At 34.8% G+C, this 21,155-nt stretch overlaps 1 long non-coding RNA gene across 1 annotated transcript in view; it reads right to left on the bottom strand.

Annotated features, from left to right (window-relative positions):
* Window positions 1-834: 834 nt before the first annotated feature.
* LOC128251592 (uncharacterized) overlaps window positions 835-21,155 on the bottom strand; it is a 64,721-nt gene continuing 44,400 nt past the window's right edge. Inside the window, exons 2-3 of the long non-coding RNA XR_008267193.2 lie at window positions 8,565-8,635; window positions 835-968 (exon numbers count right to left, since the gene is read on the bottom strand). This is a non-coding gene — a long non-coding RNA (uncharacterized LOC128251592). The remainder of the gene's footprint in view (window positions 969-8,564; window positions 8,636-21,155) is intronic.

Genomic DNA, 21,155 nt, shown 5'->3' with positions numbered 1-21,155 from the left:
GATTCTGCACAGCCCAGTAAATTTGTTTTTCATGGATTTTTCATCCCATCCGAATAAACTTAGTTTTAAATTACATATTACAACAGGTTTTTGAAAAATCTATTAACATAACATTAATTAAAGAGAAAATTCTGCATAGGTGTGACTGTGTGGTAAGAAGCTTGCTTCTCAACCACATGATTTGGGGTTGAGTCCCACTGTGTGACACCTTGAACAAGAGTCATCTACTATAGCCTTGGGCTAACCAAAGACTTGTGAGTGGATTTGGTAGACAGAAACTGAAAGAAGCCTGTCGTATATATATCTATATATCATGTGTTATGTCATTAAAACTTGAGATCCACCCAACTGATTTTAATGAAATTTTACACATGCATTACATAAGATCCATGGAGTGCCATGGGCCCCAAAAATTTTCAACTTCTTACCTAATACGGGCCCATGGGCAAATAAACTGCATTTTTGAAGCATTTTTACAGCATTAAGGCCCCTAATTTGAAGAGTATCCTGTTACTTTTCTCCAAATTTTCAACAAACATTAATCAGGTTCCATGAATTGTTGTTGGCTAAAAAAAATTTCTGATGCTGACTGTGGGCCACCCAAAAATGCAGATTAATCAGACTTCAGTATACTGCACTTGGCTTTATCTTTGTTTTAGGCCATTTTCTGATGATAAAATATTGACACTACTTATGCATTATAAGTAGCATATAATATTTCATGAAAACCTTTTTGTCCAATTCGGCAAAAGAACTGAGAAGAACATTAAAATCTTTGGTGGCACCCTGTTGATGCTTCATGTTACCATCCCGCGCGCCACTGAGCCATATGCATGTGTGTACTGCTGCATAAAGGCACAAAAAATCCATTCATCCATTCTCCAGAAGTGCCCTGTTGATGTTTCACCTTTCCAATCCTGTGCAATGTAGCATGGCCTGGCAGCATGTCAGCTTTCTATGTCATCCATCTATGAAGTATATAATGCAAAATGTTCATACAAAAATAACAAACTGCTGTTGCGACACACAACCATTTAACAGTTCTATATTTAAGAGATGAGGAATTATGTACATTATTTACACTATTTACATTTGACAGATATTTGTCCTCATCTTGTTTGTTAACACAATGTTTTGGCTGATATACCCTACAGCCTTCATCAGGTGTCTTGGGGAAATTTTGAACCTGGATTCTCATTCCTAAGGTATTTTTCGATGTTGTTGTTGTTGTTATTGTTATTATTATTATTATTATTATTATTATTATTATTTAGGTCACTGCCTGGAATCGAACTCGGAATCTTTGGGTTAGTAGCCCAGGCATATGGCATAGTGGTTAAGAGCGCAGGCTACTAACCACAAGATTCCAAGTTCAATTCCAGGCAGTGACCTGAATAATAATAATAATAATAATAATAATAATAATAATAATAACAACATCAAAAAATACCTTAGGAATGAGAATCCAGGTTCGAAATTTCCCCAAGACACCTAATGAAGGCTGGAGAATATATCAGCCGAAACATTGTGTTAACAACAAACAAGATGAGGACAAATATCCGTCAAATGTAAATAATGTAAATAATGTACAACCATTTAAGTTTGACTGTATGACCACTTCTGGAAGCTACACTTGCCACCTACAATTAGTCTCCCCCACTCAGCGTTCCCTCCCCTGTTTAGTTGGATGAGTAAATACTGAGTGTCCCAGAATTAATGATGATTTAAGTGAAATCAGATGCATTTATTTTTAAACTCACTTTTATTTTTGTTCATCATGTTTAATATGTGTTAAAAGTGTATACATTTTGAATTTTGTTTATAATTTTATTTCCATTCCTGTTGGACCCCTCTTGTTCATGACAGCTTATTTTCATGACAGCAATCATTTTCTTTACCTCCATCCCCAAGATGAAGCAATCATTTAGCTGAGCTTAAAGAATACATTCAGTCAGCAGTGCAGGAGCTAACTCCTGAAATGCTTCAAAATGTGTTTCACAATGCTAAGGAGAAACTTGAAGTATGCAAGGATACAGACATGTTGAAAATTTTCAATAAAAGTTTGACGTAAGATCTATAAATCTGTTTCTTTCAGTAATAAACATAAAATTCTGTCAGTTTTTTTTTAAATTTGCTCAATTTCATTGAAACAGATAGTTAATTCTGGAATACCCTGTATGGTGTAGCGTTGTTAGTTGTTGCGTTGCTCAAGTAAGTATTAAAATCAAAGGTCTTCTCACCATAAACATCCCATCTTTTTGTTAAGCATATTGTATCAAGGAGTATATTATCCAAAATGTATCTCTCCTTTATAGGTATGGCTGTGTAGTTGAGAAACTTGCTTTCCAACCATGTTGCCTTGGGTTCAGTCCCACTGTGCAGCACGTTGGGCAATTCTCTTTCATTACAGCTCTGTGCTGACCAAAGCCTTGTGTACTATATAATTGCCATTATTGTATTGATATATAAAATAACACATATAACTCACTTATTATTGTCATATAATAAACAAACAAAAGTTCATGTATGAAATTGACCTTTTTTCTACTTCAATTACTATATTTTTATTTTTATTATAAAATACACACATACAAGAGGAGTAAATCTATATATATATAATGACACTTGGAATGTGTCTCCCAAGAAAGAGTAAAAGTAATTACCTGATCAACGACGGGTATTGCTGCTACTATATATATATGTATATATATATATGTACATATATATATATATATATATATATATATATATATATATATATATATATATATATATATATATATTTATGTTTATATGTGTGTATGTATGTACATACGTATGTATGTATGTATGTCTAAGTGTGTGTGTGTCTTTGTATTTGTTTTTGTTCCCCCCACCACCACTGTTTGACAACCGATGTTGGTGTGTTTGCATCCCTATAACTTAGTGGTTCAGTAAAAGAGACCGATGAAATAAATACCAGGATTAAAAAAGAAGTACTGGGGTCGATTCATTTGGCTAAAAATTCAAGGCAGTGCCCCAGCATGGCCACAGTTAAATGAACGAAACAAGTAAAAGATAAAAGATGAAAGATATTTCAAGGTTTGTTTAGAAACTTCACAAAACCAAAGAAATTTTTTGAAGATACCGTTTGCAGAACCTTTAAAAACAGGCAAAACTATTAACAGAAGTTTAAAGGGCAACAACAGAACAGTTTTCCTTTGAAGTTAAAGAAATCAATACAGTTTATAAAATAGCCTAATGAACCACAAATTTGAAATTAGATGTGTTTGTGTTGTTGGATTTAATGATCTAGTAATATAGTTAGTTAACTTCCAATCCAATCCTATTTGAATGCAAACTGTATTTAGAGCCTGATTTAAAAGAAATTGCACATAAATGTGAATAAACATTCTGACTTTGAACATGTGAAAAGTGTGAAACAGAATTCTCAAAAATTTTGATGCTCCTAAAATTCTTACAAAAGCACTCCTAGCTATCTTCTCATCTGAAACAGCAGTCCAAACATTGAATAATATCAAAACAAGCAAGAGAAACATGCAACGATTTGAATGTTCCTATCTAACATTAAATTGTACAAGACATATCCCTCCCATAATGCTACTCAAACTCTGTAATAAGAAGGTTAGGTAACTGGGTTTTTTTTTTTTTTTTGCTGATTTGGGCTAAATAACTCTTTCACCAATTTATCTATAAAATATGCACTGTAGTGAAAATTACTTATAAGATTGGTCATGAGTTTAAAGTCTGTTGTTCTTCAATGAAAGAGCCTTATACAGCCAGGCAACCTGTTAGAATTAGCAGCTAAATTCCCTTTTAATTTCACTCAGCCATTTTATTAATTGCTCAGTTTACTTTACTAAAATTAGATATTGATCTCATGCTACTGGTTAGCAATAAAAATAGCATTGAACCATATAATTAATATTCCTTTGATATACAAATGTCAAAATTTTCTCAAAAAGAAAGCAAAATTACAACACCAATAACAACAACAACAACAACTACAACAATAAAATTTTAAAAAGTAATCTAACAGAACTTATCTAGAAAATGGGTGTAAAAGAATAATTTTCTTGAAAATCAAGAGGTTTTGAGGAGTCAATGCTCATCTTTAGCTTCTATAGCATTAAGTAAATGTCAATGAAAGCTTCTCCAGGATGGGACAACAGTCTGTAGCAAGTAGCTCTTTCAGTGATTAGAATTAAACTTGGCACAGTATTTATCCACATTGAAACTACTTACGATGTTATAAGTTGCACCTCCTGAGAACTCAGTCATTGAGAGCAAAGTAATGAGACTACAAACTACAACATAGTAACAATGAAAGAATAAGAACTGCCAACTTCTCAGCGGGTTGTTCAGTACTCAATCCACTTAGCAATCTATATTTCTGTATAAAAGAACCAAAGAATAAAAATCTATGCCAGAAGTGAATAAACTGAAAGTTAGTCTTTCTCACTTCCATTCATGTCTAGGCTGTATGATACAAATAGCAACCAACCTCAGTACTTGATTGATACTTTATTTTGTTGACATCAGAAGGATGTAAAGCAAAGTTGACTGCATCAGAACTACAACTCAGTTTGTAAAAAGCCATAATTAAATATTGCAAAGCATTTTATTCAATGCTCTAATGATTCTTCCACTCAATCATTTGTAGTTGTTTTGTTTAGCATTCAATCTTCCGCTCTAACACAGGTGGGATGTTGCTTTGCAGACAATAGGCTACATATATTGTTTATCTTTTTATCTTTTACTTGTTTCAGTCATCTGACTGTGGCCATGCTGGAACACTGCTTTGAAGGGTTTTTGTCAAACAAATTGACCCCAGGACTTATTTTTTAAAGCTCGGTACTTATTCTGTTGTTCTGTTTTGCCAAACTGCTAAGTTATGGGAGATGTAAACACACCAACACCAGTTGTCAAGCAGAGGTGGAAGACAAATACGGACACAAAAACACACACACACACAAACACACGTGTGTGTGTGTGTGTGTGTGTATATATATATATATATATATATATATATATGTAGCAATTAGAAAATGGAGGATAATATGCTGAACCCAACTACTTGCAGACGGTGTATCCCGTTGAATTCATTAATTTAATTCATAGCAAAAGTGACAAAGGGAGGAAGAAAAGAAAAAGAAAGAAAGAACCAAAGCACAGGTGTCCATGGCAGACTATGTTATTTTGCCAACATGGTTTACATATAGAAGTACAAAGTACATAAGGAATTAGAGGATGAACAGAAGTTTAATCTTACAGCTGTTACGGCCTAGTTTTGGCAGACCCCCGTAACAGCTGTAAGATTAAACTTCTGTTCATCCTCTAATTCCTTATGTACTTTGTACTTCTATATGTAAACCATGTTGGCAAAATAACATAGTCTGCCATGGACACCTGTGCTTTGGTTCTTTCTTTCTTTTTCTTTTCTTCCTCCCTTTGTCACTTTTGCTATGAATTAAATTAATGAATTCAACGGGATACACCGTCTGCAAGTAGTTGGGTTCAGCATATTATCCTCCATTTTCTAATTGCTACACAAATTTTGGGTAAAACCTCCACTTTTACCCGCTCCCATTGATTGCACCTAGTATAGCACTAGCGTAGCAATAATTGGGTACCCTCCCAGCAGTATACTGGATAGATACTATCCCTTAGTGGGTTGTACCCCCAACCCCTAACTCTCTCACGTTATATATATATGTATATATGTGTGTGTATATATATATATATATATATATATATATATATATATATATATATATATACATACATATACATATATATATACAACCAGGTTCTTTCAGTTTCCATCTACCAAATCCACTCACAAGGCTTTGGTCAGCCTGAGACTATATTTGAAGACACTTGCCTAAGGTGCCATGCCATGGAAATGAACCTAGAACCATGTGGTTGGGAACCAGGCTTCTTATTTCTTTACTTTACTGCCCACAAGGGGCTACACACAGAGAGGACAAACAAAGACAGACAAATGGATTAAGTCAATTACAACGACCCCAGTGTGTAACTGGTACTTAATTTATCGACTCCGAAAGGATGAAAGGCAAAGTCGACCTTGGCGGAATTTGAACTCAGAACGTAACGGCAGACGAAATACAGCTAAGCAGTTCGCCCGGCGTGCTAACGTTTCTGCCAGCTCGCCGCCTTCGAACCAGGCTTCTTACTACACAGTCACACTTGTATATGTGTGTGTATATATATATATATATATATATATATATATATATATATATATATATATATACAGCAATAAGAAAATGGAGGGGATCAAGGGGTGGTATTCATCAACTTTTAGACATTATATTATGTCTATTTATTTATTTATTTAAAAAAAAGACAATTATAACAATATACATACATGTATAACACATCATGCTTTACATATATAATATATAAAAATACCAGTAATTATTAAAATATATAATGCAGACCATAGAAAGTTGGATAGTATCTTACAGCTGTTTCAGCTAAGTGGCTATAGTACCTCACTCTACTTCCATCCCTTCAGTGAACTGAAGTATTTGGTAGATAAGATTAAGGTACTTGAGTGTGTCTCTGGGCTTCATCAGAGAGTTTAGAAAGTTTATAAGGTTAAGTTATAAATATAAATACATACATATATACACACTTTTACATATACATATATATATACATAAATATAGATAGATAGATAGATAGATAGATAGATAGATAGATAGATAGATAGATAGATAGATAGATAGATATGAAAACTAACTTAAGACTGATTTGAGTGTGTATTGTCAAATCACATGAGTTTGTGTGAATTGGAATCAGTCATTCATTGCTGATACCTTCTAAATTCTGCAATGCAAACCAAAGAGATACCTGGTAATTCTATTGTCTGCTATGGTAAATTATGCCATACTGTAATATCATCAACAGCTAAGCATCTCATCAACAATTACAACACAATGCCAGTGATAGGTGTGGACCCCTGGTTTTTCTTGCGTTTGTGTTGTACCCTACAAACTTGACCATCTATTTTTTCTAATTATACAAATGTGTGTAACTAAAGTCAGTTAATTAATTTTGTAGTCACTGGTTTGGTCTTTATGCTATGTCTTTTAGCAAGACACAATTTTATGATTGCCTTAGTTTGCTTTGTCAGAGTTACTTCCTCTCTAGTTGACTGGTTAGTAATAGGGGATGCAGCCAACTGTAAAAAAAAGGCCCTCTCAAACATTATATAAATGTAAGAGCTGGTATGGATAATAGATGTAGGAGGTAAATATGCTAATAATAGCAACAAAAATGTAAATTGTTAAGAACATGAAAACCAATCAACCCTTAAAGAGTTAAAAAAAACATATTTAATGTTTTCTATATTATTGTTGTCAACCATAAAGCTAACACCAGTCTACTAAAATCATTGTTATTCCCCTGACAGTTGCCTGAATAATATCTTTCACACAGTATGTAGCACTACTTAACACCTGCAATAGTTTAATATGGCAATCGTTAGATGAGAATACTGTTTACAGATGGATGTTTAATCTCTGTAATCTTGTCATTTCCATTAGGAAGGAAATCTTTCTTTTGTTTAGGCACAAGGCTGATTTTTGTTGAAGAATGAATGAATTAACTCAAGCAAATAGCAAGTACTTATTTTATTGACCCTAGAGGGATAACAGTTGACCCCAGCAACATTTAGTAATAGTGTATCGTGACAAAAATAATGCTTTATTTAGTTTAATGCTCTACTGTATCTACTGTACACACAGCTTACTTTTGGAAGAAAATATTGATTTCATTTATAGGTGTAAAGCCTCAGACCTATGTAGGGGATGAATTACTTTTATGAAGCAATATAAAATGAGTAGAATTGCTACAATTGGGAATCAAATTTGGTCAGAGCCTTACCTTTGCTCTGTTGTGTTAGCCACTTAGACTAATATTGTATGTACCGTATTCATGCTTTAGTCAACACATTAGCAAAGTGAAATGGTTTTAACTAGGAATCTAAAAGGAGATACTGGTATATTTTGCTGATGCACAAAGGCCCTTTTAAATAACGCTAAATGGATACAGGAAATTGAGAGTCTAGTGTTTTTCTGAGGGCATAAAAGAGATAAAATAAATCCAAATGAAAATGAAAACTAGGTTACAGATCCCCCATGCTAGAAGTCTACCTCTATTCTTTAGCAATCCTTACTTTTGTATGAAAATAAATACAAATCTTGAAAAACCCTAGCTTACACATTGTCATGTTTGTTTATTTTTTACTTTTCATTTATCTATTTATTTATTTTTAAATTATGCTTTGCAACAGGACACTAACAAGAAACTAGAGCTGAAACTAATTACTTATAAGAGGAATTAAATAGCCAAAAGGTACTATCTGTATTTATAATACATTACTTTTTATTCTTTCTTTTCTCATCCTCCCCTTCCACTATTTCTTTTGTTCTTTTCTTCTCCTTCATTTCAATAATACTTGCGTTAACTTCACTGTAAAATATTCTCATAATGCATTGAAGAGAGAATAAAAGAGACTGAAATGACCTACTTACCTGGCTGACTTGAAAACCAATTTACAATCATGTCATAGTCACCAAAATTGCACCTTTTATGACAATTTGTTCTAAATGAGAAATATTGTTTACATTTCAATCAGTCATTATAATACATATATTGTTAGTAAAAAGGACAGCAAATCAAAAACAGGAAATAGCACAGAACTTTCTTCTTGCACACAACAAAGATGGCCGTGTAAGCTCTATTTATAGAAAGGAGGGGGAACGTTTTAATGTCAGGGGCAAATTGCATATGCCTAAGAACCTGAAGGATGCATCTGTGTTGATTGGCATTAGGAAAGAGCATCCAGCTATAGAAACCATGCTTAGCAGTCAATGGGGCATAATGCAGCTCTGTAACTTGGATCCAGTCAAACCATTTGACCTATGCCAACAGAGAAGACAGATGTTAAATAATGATACATAGGTGCAGAAGTGGCTGTGTGGTAAGAAGCCCGCTTCCCAACCACATGGTTCTGGGCAAGTGTCTTCTATTATAGCCTCGGACTGACCAAAGCTTTGTGAGTGGATTTGGTAGACAGAAACTGAAAGAAGCCTGTTGTGTGTGTGTATGTGTGTGTATGTATTTAAAGTTAGCACAAGGCATTAGGATGCAGAAACAGCATCGACCTGTTTAGAAATAGGAGCTAAATTCTTAATTCAACCACTGGAAAACACCAAATAACAGAAAAACCACTTTCCAGTGGTTGAATTAGGGATTTAGCTCCTATTTCTAAACAAGTCGATGCTGTGTCTGCATCCTCATGCCTTGTGCTAATTTTAGATTTTGTAGCTATAGAATACTATTAGACCTGTTGAACCACTTATATTACTGCGGTTAATATTATCATTTAAAAATATTCAATACAGATGGTATTAACAATAGTGATATCTTACCTCGTGTGTGAACACTCAAATGTTTTTGCGTATATATACATACATATATATATATATATATATATATATATATATATATATATATATATATATATATATATTTATATACATAGATTATGAGTGAAAGTGGTGTCAATTAGACCCAGAGGTTTCAGGTAATGCTGAGTTAGTGCTGTGGATAGACCATAGTTAAGCTCCAGGTTCGGTGATTATGCAAATAAGGGGTCCAACATATGTCATATATCAGTGTGTGAAAATAAGGATTTCGTAATGAGATAAAGAACCAAGGCTGTGTGTAATATAGAACATTTATAACTATATGGTCTTACAGCTGTTTCCAGGATATTTATTATATCCCTTCATCGGAGATGGTGTGAGAGGATGGTTAAGCAATAGTTAGTTTACATAAGATAGGAAATAGAGAGTGAATGTAGGGATATTGTATTTGTAAATCCATTATTAAGATTCCAATTCCCTTTGAGTAAAATCCAACAGTCTTTGAAATTGGTAATTCCAAATACAGAGTTTATACACTGTTATTGAATCAAGGGTTCTGTTTATATTATATATATATATATATATATGTATGTATGTATGTATATATATGTATATGTATATATGTCTATGTGTGTGTGTCTTTGTGTCTGTGTTTGTCTTCCACCACCGCTTGACAACCGGTGTTGGTGTGTTTATGTCCCTGTGATTTAGCAGTTTGGCAAAAGAGGCTGATAGAATAAGTATCAGATTTAGAATATATAAAAAAAGTGCTGAGGTTGATTCATTCAACTATAACTCTTCAAGTGCCCCAGCATGGTCGCAGTCTAATGACAGAAGCAAATAAAAAAGTAGAGTTAGAGAAGGAGGAAGGAAGAGAGAGAGAGAAGGGGGAGAGGGTGAAGAGAGATGTGGAGAGGGGAAGGAAAAAAGGAGAGAGAGCAGGAAGAGAGAGAGACAGAGAAAGAGAGAGAGGGGGTCCTTTTTCTTTAAGTTTTATTTAGTAATAGGAAAAGTGTATATAAACAATAAATGGATGCTTAATATTTTCAGGTTATATTTTGCTTAGAAATGAATGATCAAATATTTTATGAGAATAGTAAAAATGTTATGTTTATCAATTTTTTTTGCAAGATTCCTGATGTGAAATTGTGTGTTGAAACAGATATTGTTGTATTTCAGGATGGTCATTTTTTTTTTTTACCAAACAAACATATGCACAATATATCCATTCTTCACTTGTTTGTTACTGTTCTTATTCTAACTCATGTCCAGCCAAGAAATCTTTTGTCACACATCTGTGACCTCTTCAGCAACACTTACTCCATTCTAAGAACAGAATAGAGTAAGTGGAGCAAGAATACACAAAAACGAAGATACACAAACACACACACACACATATATATACATATATACGATGGGCTTCTTTCAGTTTCCGTCTACCAAATCCACTCACAAGGCTTTGGTCGGCCCGAGGCTATAGTAGAAGACAATTACCCAAGATGCTACGCAGTGGGACTGAACCCGGAACCATGTGGTTGGTAAGCAAGCTACTTACCACACAGCCACTCCTGCACGTATATATTTATATATTTATTCAATTAGCAGAATCGGTAGAGTACCAAATATAATAAAGAAAATTCTGCAATCCATAGGAATTGATGAGGGTTTGCAAAGGCAGCAATAAATCAAAAGAAATGCAGGTAAAAGTTTAATTGCAGTGAGGAGAAGAAGGTTTTACATTTCATGCTCTTGTCCATTAACTGAGAGTAGAAAGAGATGAAAAAGTTGTTTGCTTCATGAAGAACACAGGAAGTGAGTAGCAACCTGAAATAGGTACAAGTGTTCAATGTTAAGTGAGATAAAGAATAAAAGAAAAAAGCAGGTACCATTTAAGTTTGTGGTGTATGTTACACATAGAAAGTTATGAATAGAGCATTGTGAGAATAAAAGAATTGCAGAGTACGTTGTCAAATAAACTGCTGCAAAGTAGGTGTGTGTGTGTGTGTATGTGTGTGATGAGTAATATTTACTGCAGTTTTGACTTTGAGAAAAAATATGTATTACAAATGTTTACTACCAGACAAAGACTATATCAGCTAAGTAAATGACCTTCTCCAAATGCTTCAAAAACATTATAACATATGCAGAACACTATTTCAGAAAATTATCTCCATTCTCTTTTGAGCATATAAAAGAAAAATTTATGTGGGGCGAAATGAGTAGGACAAAATAAGGTAAATTTTCCTCTTCAGTTCTCCAGAATTACATTTGAAAAAAGACTCATACACATTAGTATCCATTCTTAGATGTCAGAAATGTCAGAAATGCAACAAAAATTTTAAATATCTTGGGCAAACGAAAGAGGATCATGGAGAAATGGTATATGATATGATATTAACGAAACTTAACGAAATCTAAAAACACAGCATAAAATATTCTCTGTAGCATCTTTACAATCTGCTGGAGTGGGTCACTTCCTGATATATTTATACACCATGCAGTTAAAGAGAAGAGATTGTTGAAATTAGTCATAGCTCATTTTACCCCACTTTAGACATAATTTTTGAAAATTGAAAATATAAAAGCGCAGGAAAATATACTTCCAGAAGGAGGGAAAAGGACATAAGATCAGGCCTCCAAATAAAATATATGAGATAGACGAAAGATGGAAGGGATACTGGGAGCTGGCCACGGATTTGGGAAGTCTAGCAATTTTTCCACTTATAAAAACAACAAAAAGACCAGACTTAGTCATATGGGACACAGAACAGAGAATAGGAATCTTGCTAGAACTGACAGTACCATGGGAAGAAAACATCGACAATGCAGAGAAACGAAAGGAGAAGAGATATGAAAAACTAATCGAAGAGTGCAGAGAACAGGGATGGACTGTCGAGTACTACCATCTGGTAGTGGGGGCTAGAGGCTTCATTGAAAGAAAAATGACAACGCTATTCAAGAGACGATTTGCGTTTTCAAACTCGGAACTGAGAAAACTGATAAGGAGGATACAGGAGGCGGTCGAAAAAGCCAGCTTCTATATATGGCTGAAGCGGGAAGACCGAATATGGCTTGAAAGTCATAACAAGTCTAGGTGAGACAGGCTGACACTGAAGTGGCTTCGCGCCCTCCATTGTCAGTTAAAGTTCAGACAGTGTCATGTGACAACTTGCTGGAGCTACTTGCTGGAGCCTAGCAGCGGGAGGTTTAGACAGTGTCATGTGACAACTTGCTGGTGCTGCCTACTGGACCCTAGCAACGGGAAATTTAGACAGTGTCACGTGACAACTAGCTGGGGCTGCCTGCTGGAGCCTAGCAGCAGATATAAAAAGGGGAACTTGACACGATGATCAGTTGGACGCTGACACTTGTTGATGCTGCATCGAAGAGGCCAGGGAATAGAAGAAAGAAGACATGCACCCAACACCAGAGCTGAAGACACCTCCGAAAGGAGGGGCCCCGCCACGTCAAAACGGTAGAGGAGTAGGGGCCGAAACCAGACGTGGTTCCTCCTGATGATGTCTTCAGCTAACTGGATCCTATAAAGGAGCTGTTGTGGTAGCAGACCACGAAACATGGTTGAAATTCCGATTCATAATTTGTTTTCTACAGCTGTTTCAATGGAGTAAAAATATCTATCCTTTATATCATCATCATCATCATCATCATTTAGCACCTGTTTTCCATGCTAGCATGGGTAAGATGGTTTGATTGGGGCTGGTAAACTGGAGAGCTGCACCAGATTCCAATCTGTTTCGGCTTGGTTTTTATGGCTGGATGCCCTTCCTAATACCAACCACTCCACAAAGTATAGTAGGTGTCTTTTATGTGTCACCAGCATGGATACTTTTTATGTGTTATCATCATTGCGTAAATTAATACACAATTCGTTTAAATGAAATTCATATTTCATTAATTATGATGATGCTTTACTGCATTGATACAACTATCAAAAACAATTTAATTTTGAATCATTTTTTTTCTTTTTGCTATAGTATCAGCTCAGAGCTGCGACCATGCTGATGCACCACCGTTTTTCACCCACTTCTTAGGACTACTGACCCGTGCTTGACTGCCGTTGGTACGGAGCCCTTCTCCACTTCGGTCTTTGAAGGTCTCGTTCGAATATTTGCTACTACCACCGAATTTATGCCTTTCTGCTGTTTTCAATTCTAAATATATTTGTTTTTAAAAAACAGTATGCGCCAACTTTCTGTCTGGACCACATATGTTAACTCATGTTGCTTTATAGATATATGTGATTCAAATATATCTTTATAATACATCTCGGTATTGAATACTGAATATTTTTTGATACCTTTGATATTATTTATCAACCATGTTGCATTACACCCACATGTGCGCGCACACACACACATACAGTACGTATGTATATATATGTATGTATGGATGCATGCTTGTTTGTATGTACAAACATCACACATACAAATACATAAATGTAAACACAAACCCAGGCATAAAAAATAATATGTGTATATATAATATTGTTGTTGTCACTGTAGGCTATTGTAATATTTAACACTAGAGAAGCTCCAAATAATCAGATAACAATGCATATTTTCTTAATGTTATTGGAGAAAGTTTTTGAGTGGTTGATTGTTCATTGTGTTGATAATGAGGCATTATCTACTGCTAGTAATTTTAGACAAGAAATCCATTACCACTGTCCTGTTATTTAGTGAACAACTAGAATCTAGGGACTTGTGTGAAATAAAAGAATCATTGTATCAGCTCCATATCTGAAATTGTTATCAGTAGCCATTCTACATTTAATATCAGAACAGACACAACTGTTTTCAGTTTTGTGATTCTCACAATGGTATTCTCTTACTTTATCATTCGTATTTCTTTTCTGTCAGCTTTCCTTTTCTCTTTTATATATTCCTATGCCCTGTTTTATCCTTCTGTGTTCTATTACACACACACACTTACACTAGAGTCACCCCATGTTTCTCCAGTTTATTATAATGCATTTTTCAGTTTGTACTGGCTTCCTCAGTTTGCTCACTTTGCCCTGTCAACCAAATATTTCTTTACACAAATACCTAATCCACATGATTTGTTTGTTTTTTTTGCTTGCTTGTTTCTTTTATGTTTTTGTTTCCATCCTCTTTTCCTTCACATTTATTAAATATTTCATTACCAATCATCACATTATCTTCCTACTACCTTTACTTGTTCCACTCTAACCATCATTGTCATTGTCCTTGCTGTCCGCATTATCATCACCATCATCATTATTGCCATCATTTCCATCACTATCATCATTATTCTCTTTATCATCATTGTCCTCATTGCATCTTCATCATCATCGTCATCATCATATTTGCCATATTTGCCATCTTCATTGTCGTCGTCGTCGTCATCATCATCGTCGTTGTCGTCATCGTCATCATCCTTGTCATCATTATCATCCTTGTCATCGTCGTCGTCGTCATCATCATTATCATCAGCATCATTATCAGCATTGTTGTATTTATTCTTTACACTGTGTTCAACTCATGCTGAGGCCCACCATCCAGAAACCAGAGACAAGACATGACTGACATGCTTCAAATTACATCAGCTATAATGATGTAAACATTTTGATATCTTAGGCATATGTGTATATTTGTGTGTACATGTATACATACACACAAATGGTTGGGTGATGAAAAGTTCCTGACTTTTAGGGTATTGTGAAAGGCCTTGCTGGAGGCCCAAACTTCCACATTCTTTTACAAGGATTAGAAAACTGAAGGACCACTGCAATAAGTGTACGAATCTGACAGGGAAATATGTTGAATAAAATCATAATTAACTGATCCTCCTGTATTTTCTTTTACCTAAAACCAGGAACTTTTCAGTACCCCCTTGTACACACATATATACATATATACATACACACACACACACACACACACACACACACACACACACACACACACACACATATATATATATATACAAAAATAAGAGGAATGACCAGCAAAAGTGGACTCCTATATGCTAGAAATAGATGCCGTATCATCTAACCACGAAAAGAAAATTCTGGAAATTATATTTTAAATCGACAGACTACGCTGATGAGCCTGCAGATATTTACTTAAGTAAATTTTAACAGGTGAAACCATGGTACGTAGGTTAATCGTTTTTTTATTATTTAGTATTTTTTTCATTTGTCTTGCCCTTTTACGGTCTGTTGTGTCGCTAGATTTTTACTGAGAACATTTTTTTTTTTTTCATGGTTAGATGATTCGGCATCTATTTCTAGCATATAAGAGTCCATTTTTGCTGGTCATTCCTCTTATTTTTGTATGTAATATAATTTTAATCTTCGGATTTTTTTTAATATGCTAGACCACTGGTTTTAATTGATTAATATCAATTTCTACCCTCATTAGTAAATTTATATATATATATATATATATATATATATATATATATATATATTTCGAAACGGCAGTGTTAGAATGGTGGCAGCTGGTGAAGGAAATGTTCTCTATGTGGCCTGTGTGTTTTCTGTACTCTGTTTATCATTTTGTCCACGTTTTGTTTGCAATGTCCTGTACCCAGATATGCATCTAAATATACAAGTAGATGTAAGTATGTACATACATGCATGTATATATGCATATACTCATTTATTATTTATATATATATATATATATATATAGTGTAAGCAGAGTTATCGGTTATACTAACCAACTAAGGGATAAAATATCCGTATATACTATTGGTATCAGTTACCCGTGTTATCTCTGGGCATGGGTATACAGGCACACTATGCTCGTTGAGTACAGGTAACAACAGAATAAACAAAAGTTTATCAGGAATCAAATATAAATAATCAGAAAATGGAGAAAACTTCAGATCAACAAACAAATTAAATGGACCACATCTATAGCTTTTTTATTAAATACAAAATATGACATAGCATTTATGTGATATGGTGTTGCAGGTCTATGCTGGGATATTATAGACACTTGTAATGGACTGGATCTGCAGTGGAAGGGTTGTATGTATTGGAATGAAGAAATTTCTGCATGATCACTTGATATGCTAGAAACGGCAGTCAAATATCAATTAAATTACATCCAGTAATCTTAAAGATAATGTAAGACATATAGGAATGAGCTGTTCCAAGAAGGGAATAGTTTTAAAGCACTTACATGTCTGTTTTGATATCCAACGATCCAACCATTACAGTTGGTATGATAGCTATATGGAGGATGGAATCTAATGTTCCAATGATAGCTGATACAACTTTCACTTTTCCTGATAGGTATCCCTATGTTCTTCATAGCTCTATTTTTAAATCTGCATATTCTGAGACCTTTTTAACAGTTTCAACTTACTGATTGCATAGGGGATTACATGGGTGCAACAAACATTACTTGTTTGTTGAAACACTCATTGAGTGTTTAAAGTTTCATCTTGAACAATCACTGAGAAATTATTCTCAATTTCTCATTTTAAATCTTTACTCTAGAGCTACTCCAACGATGAGATATGTTATTTCACATTCTGGGTGTCTGTGGAACTGACTATGTAACTGAATTTCTGCTAGTGCTTCTTTTCTTTCACAAATCATCCAATTTTGGTATGCTCTCTTCACTTCAAATTGAACACAAATAAGTCTTAGATCTATTGTAATATGTTTAAGTAGGGTGAGCTGACTAAGTCGTTAGAGAATTGGACAAACTGCTGAGCAGTATTTCTTCCAACTTGTTATGTTTTGAGTTCAAATTCTGATGAGGTCAACTTTGCCTTTCATCCTTTGGGAGTTGATAAAATAAAGTGCAAGTCAAGTACTGGGGTTGATATAATCGACTACTCTTCCACACAAAATTTAAGGATTTGTGCCAAAATTAGAAAGAATTATTGTTGTTGTTGTTATTATCAAGACAGCAAGCTAGTAGGATTATTTGCAAGTCAGACAAAACTCTTAGTAACATTTTGTTCATCATTACATTCAAATTCCATCAAGGTTGTCTTTACCTTTCATCCTTTCAGGGCCAACAAAATAAGTCCCAGTCAAGTCCTGGGGTCAACGTAACTGACAGGGAAATATGTTGAATAAAATCATAATTAACTGATCCTCCTGTATTTTCTTTTACCTAAAACCAGGAACTTTTCAGTACCCCCTTGTACACACATATATACATATATACATACACACACACACACACACACACACACACACACACACACACACACACACACACACACACACACACATATATATATATATACAAAAATAAGAGGAATGACCAGCAAAAGTGGACTCCTATATGCTAGAAATAGATGCCGTATCATCTAACCACGAAAAGAAAATTCTGGAAATTATATTTTAAATCGACAGACTACGCTGATGAGCCTGCAGATATTTACTTAAGTAAATTTTAACAGGTGAAACCATGGTACGTAGGTTAATCGTTTTTTTATTATTTAAAATTGCTGGCCTTGTGCCAACATTAGAAACCATTATTATTATTATTATTAAAGGTGAGAAGCTGGTGGAATTGTTAGCATGCTGGACAAAATGCTTAGCATTTTGTCTTTATATTCTGAGTTCAAATTCTGCCAAGGTCAATTTTGCTTTTCATACTTTTGGGGTTGATAAAATAAGCAGCAGTTGAGTACTGGTGTTGAAATTAATCAACTTGCCCAACCCCTGAAATTTCTGGCCATATGCCAAAATTTGAAACCATTACTAATATTATTATCACAAGTACTGTTGGAAAATCTTCCCATCATCTGTGGGATGATCAAGGGTGTCAGTCTGGAAACTAAAATAAGTATATACAAATCTTGTATTTTGGGCACACTTTTGTAATGGGGCAGAAGCATGGACTCCCAATTGCAGACATATAAAGAAACTTGAAATCTTTCATATGTGCTGTCTGCACAATATCTGCAACATGAAATGGCAAGATAAGATACTGAATATCAAAATCCCAGAAAAATGTGATATCTCCAGTATCCAAATCATGTTGCTGAGAATTCAGTATAGATAGGTAGGACATTCTTTTGTGTGGCCAAGTAGAGGGATACTGTAATAAAGGAAGACCTGTCCTTTGGTGTAAGGATAACTTGAAGCAATCACTAAAATCTCTATAGCTTAATTTGACATCTTGGGCAGGTCATTGACTAAATTGATCTGCATGACATAAAATATGCCATAATGCATCAAAACAATTTGAATTGAAGAAACAAAATAATAAAAGAATTATATCCAGCAATAAATGGACACATTTGTCCAATCCCAGGCAAAATTAAAATCATCAGTGTCCTCACTGTGACTTCATAGCAAAATTCATACCTGGACTCAAATTACATTCACACATCCATCGCAAATAGATGCAACTTCTTTTATTTTTAAACTTTTTGTTTTAAATCCTCTCCTATGAACAGTCATACAATGAAATCGATGGGAGTAAACACCACCACCATCACCATCGTCATCATCATCATTTTTCTTTGTATTTTACTTCTCAGAGCTCTCAATTTTATTTGCTCCAGTTAATTCTGTAAGAGTAGACAGCAACCTGATATCAAAGGTCTCACAGGATCTCTTTCTATGGCACCCAAGTACCAATCTCAAAATCCTTGCTGCCACCAAGAGAGCAGTTTTTTGAGCATGTTCTTCTGACCAACATATTTCTTAAACTTGGTTGATAGTGCTCTGAGTGCCCCTACAGCTATTGGGATGACAGTTACTTTTTTCATTGCCCACATTCTTGCAATTTCACCTTTTAGTAACTTGTATTTTTCCATCTTCTCCAACTCTTTGTCATGTATGCATCCTCAGGTGTGGCAATATCTATAGTCTTGGTTTACTTCTTCCTTTTATTCACTACAACAATGTCTGGTCTCAGCATCAATTATTGTTATCATTAAAGTGGTGAGCTGGCAGAATCATAAGCACACTGAGAAAAATGCTTAGTGCCATTTTGTTCGTCTTTATGTCCTGTGTTCAAATACTGCTGAGGCTGACTTTCATCCTTTTGGGGTTGATAAATAGTACCAGTTGAGCACTATGGTCGGTTTAATTGACTTGGTTACTCTTCCAAAACTGCTGGCCTTGTGCCAAAATTTGAAACCTTCATTATTTAGGCAGTGAGCTGGCAGAATTGTTAGCATGCCGGGCAAAATGCTCTGTGGCATTTCGTCTGTTTGCCTGTTCTGAGTTCAAATTCCACTGGGGTCAACTTTGCCTTTGATCCTTCAAGAGCCAATAAATTAACTACCAGTGAAACACTGGGGTCAATGTAATCAACTATCCCCCTCCCACAAATTCAGGCCTTGTGCCTATAGTAGAAAGAATTATTATCATCATCATCATCATCATCATCATCATCATCATTATTATTATCATTATTATTATTGAGTGAGAGACCAGTACATCCCATCAAAGTGACACTGGGGTAAAATATACAAAGCCCAGTATACTCATCATGACCACTTGTCTGATAAGGTACATGCATCACAGCCATATGTGTGTGACATGGTGATCTCATATCAAGATTAACAGTGCATGACCTTGCAGGTGGGGCCCAGTTTGAATTTTCTTCAGGTTGAGGAGTCCCTCCTGCTCAAAAGGTCCCTGAATAAGAGTTGTTTAAAGATGTTGAATTAAACACACGTTTCCAGAGGCGAATTATTCAAACCCCAAAGAATTCCTCTCAACACATAGTTATGATACTCCCCCACTACTTCTGCTCATGATCAGCCACTATGGGACAAGCTCAACTGGTTAAGGTCAAACAACTGACAAGCAAATCTTCCTTTCCCCACGGTAACTACATTTATTTAAACAAGTACATATCCTCTTGATTTAGTTGAGAGTCTCTCAACAAAACACTTCACAATGACACCACAATTAAACTCCTGGTGCTTAATGTAATATACTAGTTATACTCTATTAAGCATAATAAGTAGTCTTGTATAATGAATGACATTATAATACTATATAGTCAGATTTCACGCATAACATTTGATAAATATATGAAGCTACATCGACATACATTCTGGATAACTGTTACACTTATATATGTATAACATTAAAGTACAATAATACTCAAATATGAATTTGGTGAATTGACAGAGTTGTCAGAATGTTGAATTGAATGCCTTAATTTTTCTGTGGTAGTTATTCAGTCTCTCTGTACTTTGAGTTCAAATCCTGTTGAGGTTCACTTTGTGTGTTTCATCCTTTTGGGGGTTCAATAGATAAAGTACCATTCAAGTACCAGAGCCATTTATTCTCTCTCTAGAGAAAGAAATGACAGAAAAATTTAAGGTGGAGTACTTGCGCAGACTGAGACTGATCCTTAATTCGGAATTAAACGGATAGAATAAGATCGAAGCTATCAACACCTGGCTGGTTTCACTCCTTAGATATGGAACAGGGGTAATAGCATGGACAGTAGATGAACTAAACAGCTTAGACAGTAAGACAAGGAAGTTGATAACTAGATATGGGGCATTCCACCCAAAAAGTGATATAGACAGACTATATCTACCAAGAGAATGAGGGGGAAGAGGACTTATTGGAACACAGCATTAAAGCAGAAGAAAACAACATGGCATGGTATGTAAAAAATGCCACAGAACCGCTATTATTAGAAGTAAGAAGGTCGGGCTTGTGTAGGATGAAAAATTGCAAAGATAAAGCACTGTACAAGAAAT

The sequence above is a fragment of the Octopus bimaculoides genome, chromosome 2, assembly GCF_046866305.1.
Source record: "Octopus bimaculoides isolate indiv1 chromosome 2, ASM4686630v1, whole genome shotgun sequence".
Taxonomy (NCBI): domain Eukaryota; kingdom Metazoa; phylum Mollusca; class Cephalopoda; order Octopoda; family Octopodidae; genus Octopus; species Octopus bimaculoides.
Note: the sequence above shows the minus strand (reverse complement) of the source record. Positions and strands in the feature narration are given on the sequence as shown.